The sequence below is a fragment of the Triplophysa dalaica genome, chromosome 10 (assembly GCF_015846415.1).
Source record: "Triplophysa dalaica isolate WHDGS20190420 chromosome 10, ASM1584641v1, whole genome shotgun sequence".
NCBI lineage: Eukaryota > Metazoa > Chordata > Actinopteri > Cypriniformes > Nemacheilidae > Triplophysa > Triplophysa dalaica.
The window spans coordinates 19,131,162-19,140,568 of NC_079551.1; the positions used below are offsets into that span (position 1 = coordinate 19,131,162).

Sequence of the window (9,407 nt, forward strand, 5' to 3'; positions counted from 1 at the left end):
TTATTATTAACACGACTAAATTGACTTGAACTGCTTGCTGAGACACCACGTGCATGTTCACATACACTTACTTGAAACATTATTGGTAAATTGACAAATTAATCAAAATAAAAGTGTATCTTTAGTTTTTTTATTAAACTTACAAATACTTTGTCCTCGATCGTAGGTGATCGTGTCACTTCCGGAATCAGAAAAGCGCGTGTTCGTCATTCGCTGAAACTGTCACAAAAACACGAAGAAACTTGTGATTCTGTCCATTGTGCTTTCAGTGATAATAAAGTTATAAAACACATCAGAATTGAAGGAACTCCAGTGTCTGTAGAGGGAGCTGTGTTGATACTGTGACTTTCTGTTGATGATGATGACACATAGCACGTGGATGACATCTGCTGGTTAACTTTTGTAAGTGCAAACACTCGAGTCACCACGACACAATCCTGTTTTTGTTAAATAAAATTATTTTGCCAGAACAAAGGCATCATAGATTGTATTTATTTACAATAAATTGAACATATCTTTATATTTTCCTAAATCCAATGTTGCAGTCCAGACGTCAGAAAAACATGAAATTACACACAATTTCTATGAAAAAAACATGTGCTTATAATGAATGTGATGAAAAGGACAGTTTTTGAGAGATGACATAGTTTGTAGGTTTTCTGTGAATAAAAGTGCACAAACCAGAAACGATAATACCCAACAAATAGAAAAGGAAATTTGTATGAGGAAAATTGACCATTATATTGTAGATCTGACAATTCTGAAAGTGGCTTGAATAAATCATGCTTTTAAACAAACAAAACATTTCTTAAATACTGTGAGACTTTACATGGGCAAATATTGACATCTGTGCTATCAGTAGGCCTATGCTGAAACACTTTAGTAAGAACTTTATTTTACAGTCAGGTTGACCTTTGTGTGGGATATTGCCCCATTTCAAAATATACCTCATAAGGATGTACAAGAACTCTTCCTAATCACCCCGTCTGGATTTATTTTATTGTGATAACAACCTGCTTGAAGGTTTGATCTTTTCTGTGTTGAATGTTTGTTTATATTATTTGCCCATAGTTTCTGAGTAAACGTTCATCTCTGTGGGCTATAAAAACACAATGACTCTAGATTACTAATGCTTTGAGAGCCAGTTTGAACAAGAAAATCTGCCCTAAATTACTCTTACAATAGTGATAAAACAACAACTGTTAACGCAGATTTTAAATACAAATACATGATACATTAATTAAAAATGCTTTCACTTTGTAAGTTGACTTTCTCTCATGTCTGTTCTCCTTCACAATCTCCTAGGAAATATTTTTTGTAATATATTTGAATGTCAGTGTGTATTTTTCAGCAGTTGTAAATGATTTGTGATTTAGTCATTTTAAAGCTCAATTCATTAGATAAATAATAATGTCCGACAGTTTGGTTAACCCCTATAATAGGACGTTCACATGAATATTTGTTTATCACTGACTGATATCATCCCACATGTTAATAAACATTTCAGTGTCCAGATTATATTCAGTTTATACGGGCAAAAAGAATTGCCAACTTTGACTAAAAACAGATGCTTATAAAAAACTGATATGATTCATTCTTCAAATTTGTATATTACATGGTACATGGACATTACATCTAATAGACATTTTTTTTATCTATTATACCGAACCCCCACCAGTGGACCAAATCCTGAAGATTCATATCCAATAAAGTATGAAAAGTAGATACACAACTCATAGTATCACCATTGCTTATTTACGACTACTGTACCATAACATAAAACAAATAACTACAGGTAACAACATTTGCTACACAGCTAAACCCTGTTATTTTATCCCTTTTTAAATCATAAATAATTAAAAAATATATTTGAAAGCTTTCAGGATGTACCATTGCTTTCTTAGCTAACAGAAGTTCTTGACATTTCTGTCGGTCATGTACAGATGTTTATCTGTTTTACCCTCACACCCTGAAATCATTTGTTATCAGCCCAGGAACAAGAAGTAAGATGCAAATATGAGCAGAGCATATAAATTCATATTCACATTTTGTTTCCTTAATGAAACTGGACCAGGATTTTTGTTATTCAAATGTATGATGTAATGAACATACAGTAAGTTACTCAAATAGTGGGGGTACTGTATGAAAAGGAAGTCATTTGATCACCCTGTATTATGGCTCATTGAACTGAATTTTGACCCTTTATTGCTATCGTTTAGTTATTTGAAGAGTAATTTGGCCCCAATTGTGAATCAGTTAGAAACATTTGTGCGCTTTATGACGGTGGTTTCAGCTGAACATTTTATTTTAATTTTCTTTCATCTGATATTACACTCTAAAAAATGCTGGGTTATTTGTTTAACCCAACAGCTGGGTTGAGCCTGTTGGGTCATGTTGTTGGGTTGTTTTCTCAGTGTTGGGTCATTTTTTGAGTAACCCAAACGCTGGGTTACCAGTCTGGTCCAATTGAGTGACAGTTGAGAGAGTAAACCCCTCCCACTCCTCGACGCATCAGACAAACTTTACCTTCGCGGGCATTTTGATCCACTTCATCTCGGAAAGCTGTTATTCGGAGAAGAAAAGGTATGTTTACGAGTTTTTAATGTATAAAACTATTACTGTACAAAAAAAATGCAAAAGTATGCAAAATTCGGCTGTTCGCATTAGGTTTGTAAAGTAACGTTACAATCTAGCTTCGTTAGCTTTGTATAGCTAGTCTGTAACGTTATGCCCACGTTGTTCTAATTTACAGCTTTTTAATCATTTAAACTTCATTTTTGGTCAACATTTCCCTTTGAAATTTCTGACTCGTGTGAGTCATTTAGTTCAGTAACTTACGCACATTGATATTAGTTTAAGGTCGACACGAGAGCGTCGTGTAAAAAGCAAACATCCAGCATTTTATTTTATTTTAAATACCGCTAATGTTCGGTGAGGGAACTTAGTTTTAATAGTCTTTTAGACGAGAATGTAGTTGTTAAGAACTCAAATACGTGATTTATATATAAACATAACGCCTCTTTGAGAATTTGTTAAGACGCTGTCGGAGGTGTGAGCATCAGGCTGTCAGCGGTCGTGTCTCCGTGGAGAGCAGCTCTATCTCGGCCATTGCCTCGGGAGTAGCCGCTCTTATAACGTTAGTGGTTAACAATGCGATATAATTTATTTTGGGTATATGAGACGAACAATTGTTGCTCTTTTTAGACTTCTACTTATTCCCGAGTGTGTCGAATTAGTTAAGAGTTGTGTTAACGTTTATAATATTATTTTTTAAGACTGTATTTCACTTTCTGTACTATATCCCACTCTTCTTTTTTCCCACACTGACAGGATGCAGAATAACAGCTAATATTAATGGATCATTCTATTCAAGAGAAAGTCAACTGGAACGTGGATGTTTTCATAACAGGCTTAAAGGTAAACATTATTTAGGTAAAATGTTAATGTACTTCTTTATATGTTTATTATAATCCATTGTGCTCTGGGCAGGCCAGTTTCCTTACATTCTTCTCTTGTCTCTTTTTCTCTTTATAGATGAACAAATTGATAAAGAAACCCTCCTGCTGCCACTTCCAAAAGTGCACGCCACACTGTTGTCTACAACTCTCAGGAAAAGAATCCTCTTTAGCAAGACTGCTCCGTGGATATCTCAGGTTAAGCAGTGCTGAAACCGAAAGAACTAACGCTCTTTAAAATGTTTTGTGAGTTTAGGGTGTCCCTTTTTCACATCCATAACGCTTGTTTATTTATTTTTTTATAGAAAACTTGTGCATAGACTGATATTTTATCATATAAATGCGGTTCTATCAACAAGGGTTTAGTAAAATACTTTTCATAGTGTTTTTATGTCGCATCCATAACGCTGGAATTGACCTAAAGCATTTTACTCGTGCCACTTTGTTAACTGTATATGAATTTTTGAAGTGTTAAGTTGTCTAACTATTTATATTTACTTGTGCCACTTTAATAACCTTGTTAAATGTATATGTTAAAATCTAAACTAATGTAATTTATTGAAGTTAATTTTCCTTAAATATGTATAAACATACATTTCATCAAAGTGTTTTATATGCCATTTTATTGTTCATTGAGCATAACATATTGCATGTTTTTATGAATTCCTTTTGTCTTGCATTTTGATCCTTAATAAAACTTTTGATTCTTACTGATGCCTCGAGTATTTCTCTGTGATTTTGTTATTATTATTTTTAAACATTTCGGGTTTGTTTTAAACCAGCAATGTAATTTTTAAGCAAAAGTTGATTTAAATAAAACAACCCAGCATGTTGGGTCAAAGATATAACCCAACTGGCTGGGTTAAAATAACCCAACGCTGGGTTTGTCCATATTTGACCCAACGTTGGGTTACCAAAATAACCCAAATTGGGTTGTTTTAACCCAGCCTTTTTTTAGAGTGTATGAACAAATGTTTTATTGCAAAATGTTACAAATGTTACAAAACATTTTTAATAGAGTATTTAAATTTATAGGAAAACCTTTTTGCAAGTTCTTTCTTTCTGATTCAAAACAATATAACATTATAAAGATGATGGTCCCATGCAACTAGCTCCTGCTCATGACCAATTAGGGACCAGCTCATGACCAGAACATGACCAACTTAAACCAGCTCAAACCAGCTACCATGCTCTGAATCATACCTAACCAGCATTTGCAGTATTTTTCAATAGCTCTTTGAAGTCTGGAAAACAGGATTGTCAGTGTACAAAAACAGTATCGGCTGAGGTGTATTGTTCGGCGAAAAGGTGAGGTTCAATCTCTGCTAGGCTGTGAAATGAATGTGCTGATGACTCTGTATCTGCAAGTCTTCTGCTTCCATTAAGGTGCTTTGTTATTTTCATCTGTACTCCTTCGTGAACACTACTTATTGAAATCAAAACTAAACAGTTTAAAAAACAAAAAATTATGTTTTTAATTTCATGTTCAAAGCTACACTAGTTAATAACATACATTAATCATTTCCACAAACTTCTTGTTTGTTCAACACACATCAAAATATTAACCCTTAATTCAGTTTTCTGTCCGATTTTAGTTGATGATTTCTTCATGCCTCATGCTTTGACAAGAGATCAGGGTGTTTTTGTGTCACAAAATTCATATAAGTTTCACTCATCTCAATTGAATTATTACAACTTTGAATGATTCAGAACATAAGAATGCTGTATATCCAGTGGGAAAAGTGAAAGAGAAAACAAAGTGAAGGTATTTTTTGCATCGCAACTTTGCTTTGCAAATTCTGCTTTACGAGTTCTGCTTTTCATGGCTTTCAAAGCGTCCTTAACATGATTAAAGGTGGTTTAAAGTCATTGTGTATTTATAGCCCCACGTTCTGTGTGTACAGCTGGATATTGTTTGTCCAAAATATATGTTGTTTTTTATTATTTGCACTAGGTCAGACTACATAGGTGCAGGCCTTATAAAAACACAGTGATTCTGAACTTGTGGCATTGCCACAATTCCCATACGACCTGATTGACCACAATCCTACTGTAGTTACATTTGAGTCGCCATACAAACAAATGCAAAAACAAAGAATGTGGTCTCTATGGACACCAGTTAACATGTCAGCTGTTTCCATTTACATGTTAACTGATCAAACAAGTCTGTCTGAAGGGTACATAGTTATGGTATTTTATAAAAGCATATCAAATGCCTTTTATGGAAAAAGTATATATTTGTGAAAAACAGTAACCAAAACTATAGCTGCTTATAGTAAACCTAAAACCATTGTAAAATTTTTACAGCTGTATTCAGCCTTTTTAAGGTATATTTTATAGTTAATTATAGTTATTAATTGTTGATATTGACGGGGAGGACCAAATTAAAGAATATATTTTGACATTTTGCCAAACATGACATGACATGATACTGGAAATTCTGCGTTTTTCAGCTCTAGGGATTTGTAATGTAAAAAGACAGAAATAATATCCAGTATAGGCTATAGGCTACAGCCCACAGTATTTTGCGTAAAGCCAAATCAGCCTACATTTGCAAATAAACAGGGTGAATTCAGGTTGATGTCGGCTGTCGTCCCAACTCAAAGAAGCACGAGAGAGAGATAAAAATGACGAGAATAGAATGAGAAATGATCAAATGATGCCCTTGTTGAGAACTACAATATCATTAACATTTATGATTGAAAGTTTCCGCTTAACGCATTCACTGACAGGTGAAGATGAGACGACGCTGATGCGGTTTGGTGATTTAATCACAGCAGTGAGGTAAGTGATGATGACTGACGAGACTCCTGTAAAAAGCTCCTCCCTCACTCCTTTAACTTTAGTTCATTCATGTACCTGTTTGGTTGCTGTCATTCCAGCATATGTTGAACGGTAGCGACTATGTATGAAGAAAATAAGGATCTTCTGCGAAGGCGTTTGAAGCCCCCGTGAATGCAGCGCTATAAATGGCAGGTGCGTAACACAACTAAATAACTATTAGGCTATTAGATATTACTGCTATATTTGTATCACAACAAGTGCCGACACCTGTAGTAATAATTTACTTTGATAGCTCTTGAATGCCTTTGATACCATTTAGACTCGTTTACCGTTGTCATGGAATGGTTCAGTAGCCTATCGGCTATGAATGTATTGAGTAAATCAGAGAGCTCGTCTCCAACGAAATAAACTAATTATGTATTTTCTCTCTCCGGAGATACTAAGGGAGATAACCAAACAAGCACTATAGTCTATATGTAAAAAAAACATTTACGGAAGAAATAGCATACTGGAAATATTGTGGATATATGGAAAATGTATACTGGCAATGTTTTTAAATAATACTCGACCGAATTTTTTATTGAAATATTGATGAAATATAAGCTAAAATTGATACTGATTTAACCGACTGGATCCATAACATAAAATAGCCTACACACTGTGGACATAAGTGTGTAGGCTTCTGTGTTAAACCAAATTAGTAAAGTGTTAATATTTATATGACAGATTTCTCTTATTTTTCCTCTAAGTTCTTTTCTACTGAACCTATTTTCTCATGTGTAGACAGATCTGGTCATTGGCAGTAAAAGTTCTGAAAGGTCACTTATGAAATGATATGACACTATAGAGACAGAACAGACGTAACATAGAGCTGTTGGTAGAAGCATAAGCAATATTGTTTTGGTGTTAGGGGGTTTATAATGTTTTGGTTAATATGTTGTGTGAAGGCTATAACCTTGCATAGTATTTAAACAGGTAAGTTTAGATGTTTGGCGCTATTGTTGATTTCCAAAATGACGTACAATGATGACTCCATTCCTTAAAAAATAGCTTTACATGTTAGATGCATCAATCACATTTGTTACATAGGCGGGCCTACTCTGATGTATGTATTAGGTGTCTCACAATATACTAGTTTTAAAATAATTAACAATTACCATTTTAATAAAAGGCATTTTTATCAATATATTTAATATCCATAAATTTGCCTTGAGAGTCACAATAAATACCAAATCTCTCTCTGCCTCTGTTCTTGTTATTTTGTTGGCCACGATAACCTTGTACTGACAATCTGACAGCCCGGACCTGTATATGTATGCACATATATCTTGCAATGAGCAAAGTTCAGATGACAAAACCTCACACATGTAGGCCTAAGTGTAATGTAAACCTACTACTCTGTTAATAAAACATTGTTACAAGGTGTACATTGATTTATACAGTATACACTTAATATGGATATAGGCAGAAACATACAGTATATTGTCCAATATTAAATATACAAAGCATTTATAGATTCAGCAGAATAAAAATAGCTTAAAATATAGGCTCGCGTCATTTAAGGTAAGTCTATACGGGGAAAGTTGAATTATTGCAGATTTACATTAAGTTCACTGTTTACATCTCCAGTGACCTCAAATTTCTCAAATTCTTGAGAAAAATCTTTTTGGAGACTGTTGCAGGAATACTTACTGTGTATCTTTCTGTTGTGTTATTTGAACATACATACACTCACCACCCACTTTACTAGATACCATTCTAGAACCTGGATGGACCCCTTTTGCCTTCAGAACTGCCTTCAAGAAGGTTCTGTTCACTTTCTTCTGCACAGGCATGATGCAAATTTCCTGTTCTACCGCATCCACAAATCTGTTTACTGTGAAGACCATCTGAGAATGTTGAAGCACATGCTGAAGAAACCATACTCGAGAGATGATCTGAGCTTTGTTTCATGACACATTATCCTGCTGGATATGCCATTAGAAGAATGATGGATGGTCATCTGAATACTTATAATTTACTCTTGCTTTTTTTCAGCTTGAGCTTCCTTTGACATCAACAAGGCATTTTCTTACTGCATAATAATTTTCTTTTTACCATTCTCTGTGAATGATTCTGTGTGAAAATCCTCACATCCACGGCTTCCTATATACTCTGGCACAAACAATTGTCAAGTTCAAAGTCACATTTTAAACCTATTTTGATACTATTGACCGTCTGCATGCCAAAAAGCATTGAATTGCAGCTCTTTATTGACAAATAAGATATATGCACATTTACCTAATAAAGTGGCCATCAGTTGTTTACATTAAAAGAAACCAGAGTTATGTGTGCCAGAAGAAATACTCCAAGTAAAAAAGGACAAAATAGAGGTTTTAGGTTTCTTAGCATGATATGAACTCCACCTGCCATCTAGTGTAGACTAAATGCAATAACCACATGCTTAGTAGTCGACGCACCATTATTTTCCACAAGATGAGCATACTTCAGGAAAAAACTTATAACAATAATAATAAAGTAGTTAAATTGTAAATCCCAGCATTTGCATGCAGATAAAATCAGGACATCTGACAGGATTGGTCGGACACCAGATAAATAATGTTGCCGTTTAGAACCCAGTGTATAGAGACCAATTAAATTGTTCACCAGTCTGTTTACACCCTGATGGATCTCTCTGGGGTTTGATGTCATTGTTTTGTACAGCTATCATCCAAAGTATGAGTGAAATCTGCTTCAACCACTTAAACTAGTTCCACAACATTGTGAAAGGAGCACACCCTGAAAAAGCACACTTTTTTATCTTTCTAAGAAACAAAAAGTAAAAGAGAAACCCAATAATAAAATAAAAAATTAATGTAAATATGGGGGCACGGTGGCTTAGTGGTTAGCACGTTCGCCTCACACCTCCAGGGTCGGGGGTTCAATTCTCGCTTCCGACTTGTGTGTGTGGAGTTTGCATGTTCTCCCCGTGCCTCGGGGGTTTCCTCCGGGTACTCCGGTTTCCTCCCCTGGTCCAAAGACATGCATGGTAGGTTGATTGGCATCTCTGGAAAAATTGTCCGTAGGGTGTGAGTGCGTGAGTGAATGAGTGAGTGTGTGTGCCCTGCGATGGGTTGGCACTCCATCCAGGGTGTATCCTGCCTTGATGCCCGATGACTCCTGAGATAG

The 9,407-nt window shown here is 35.0% G+C and overlaps 1 long non-coding RNA gene across 1 annotated transcript; it reads left to right on the top strand.

Moving 5' to 3' along the window:
* Window positions 1-2,514: 2,514 nt before the first annotated feature.
* LOC130430494 (uncharacterized) lies at window positions 2,515-4,358 on the top strand. Its single transcript, XR_008907820.1, has 3 exons — window positions 2,515-2,583; window positions 3,331-3,417; window positions 3,535-4,358. It is a non-coding gene; the product is annotated as an uncharacterized LOC130430494 (long non-coding RNA).
* The last annotated feature ends 5,049 nt before the right edge of the window (window positions 4,359-9,407 follow it).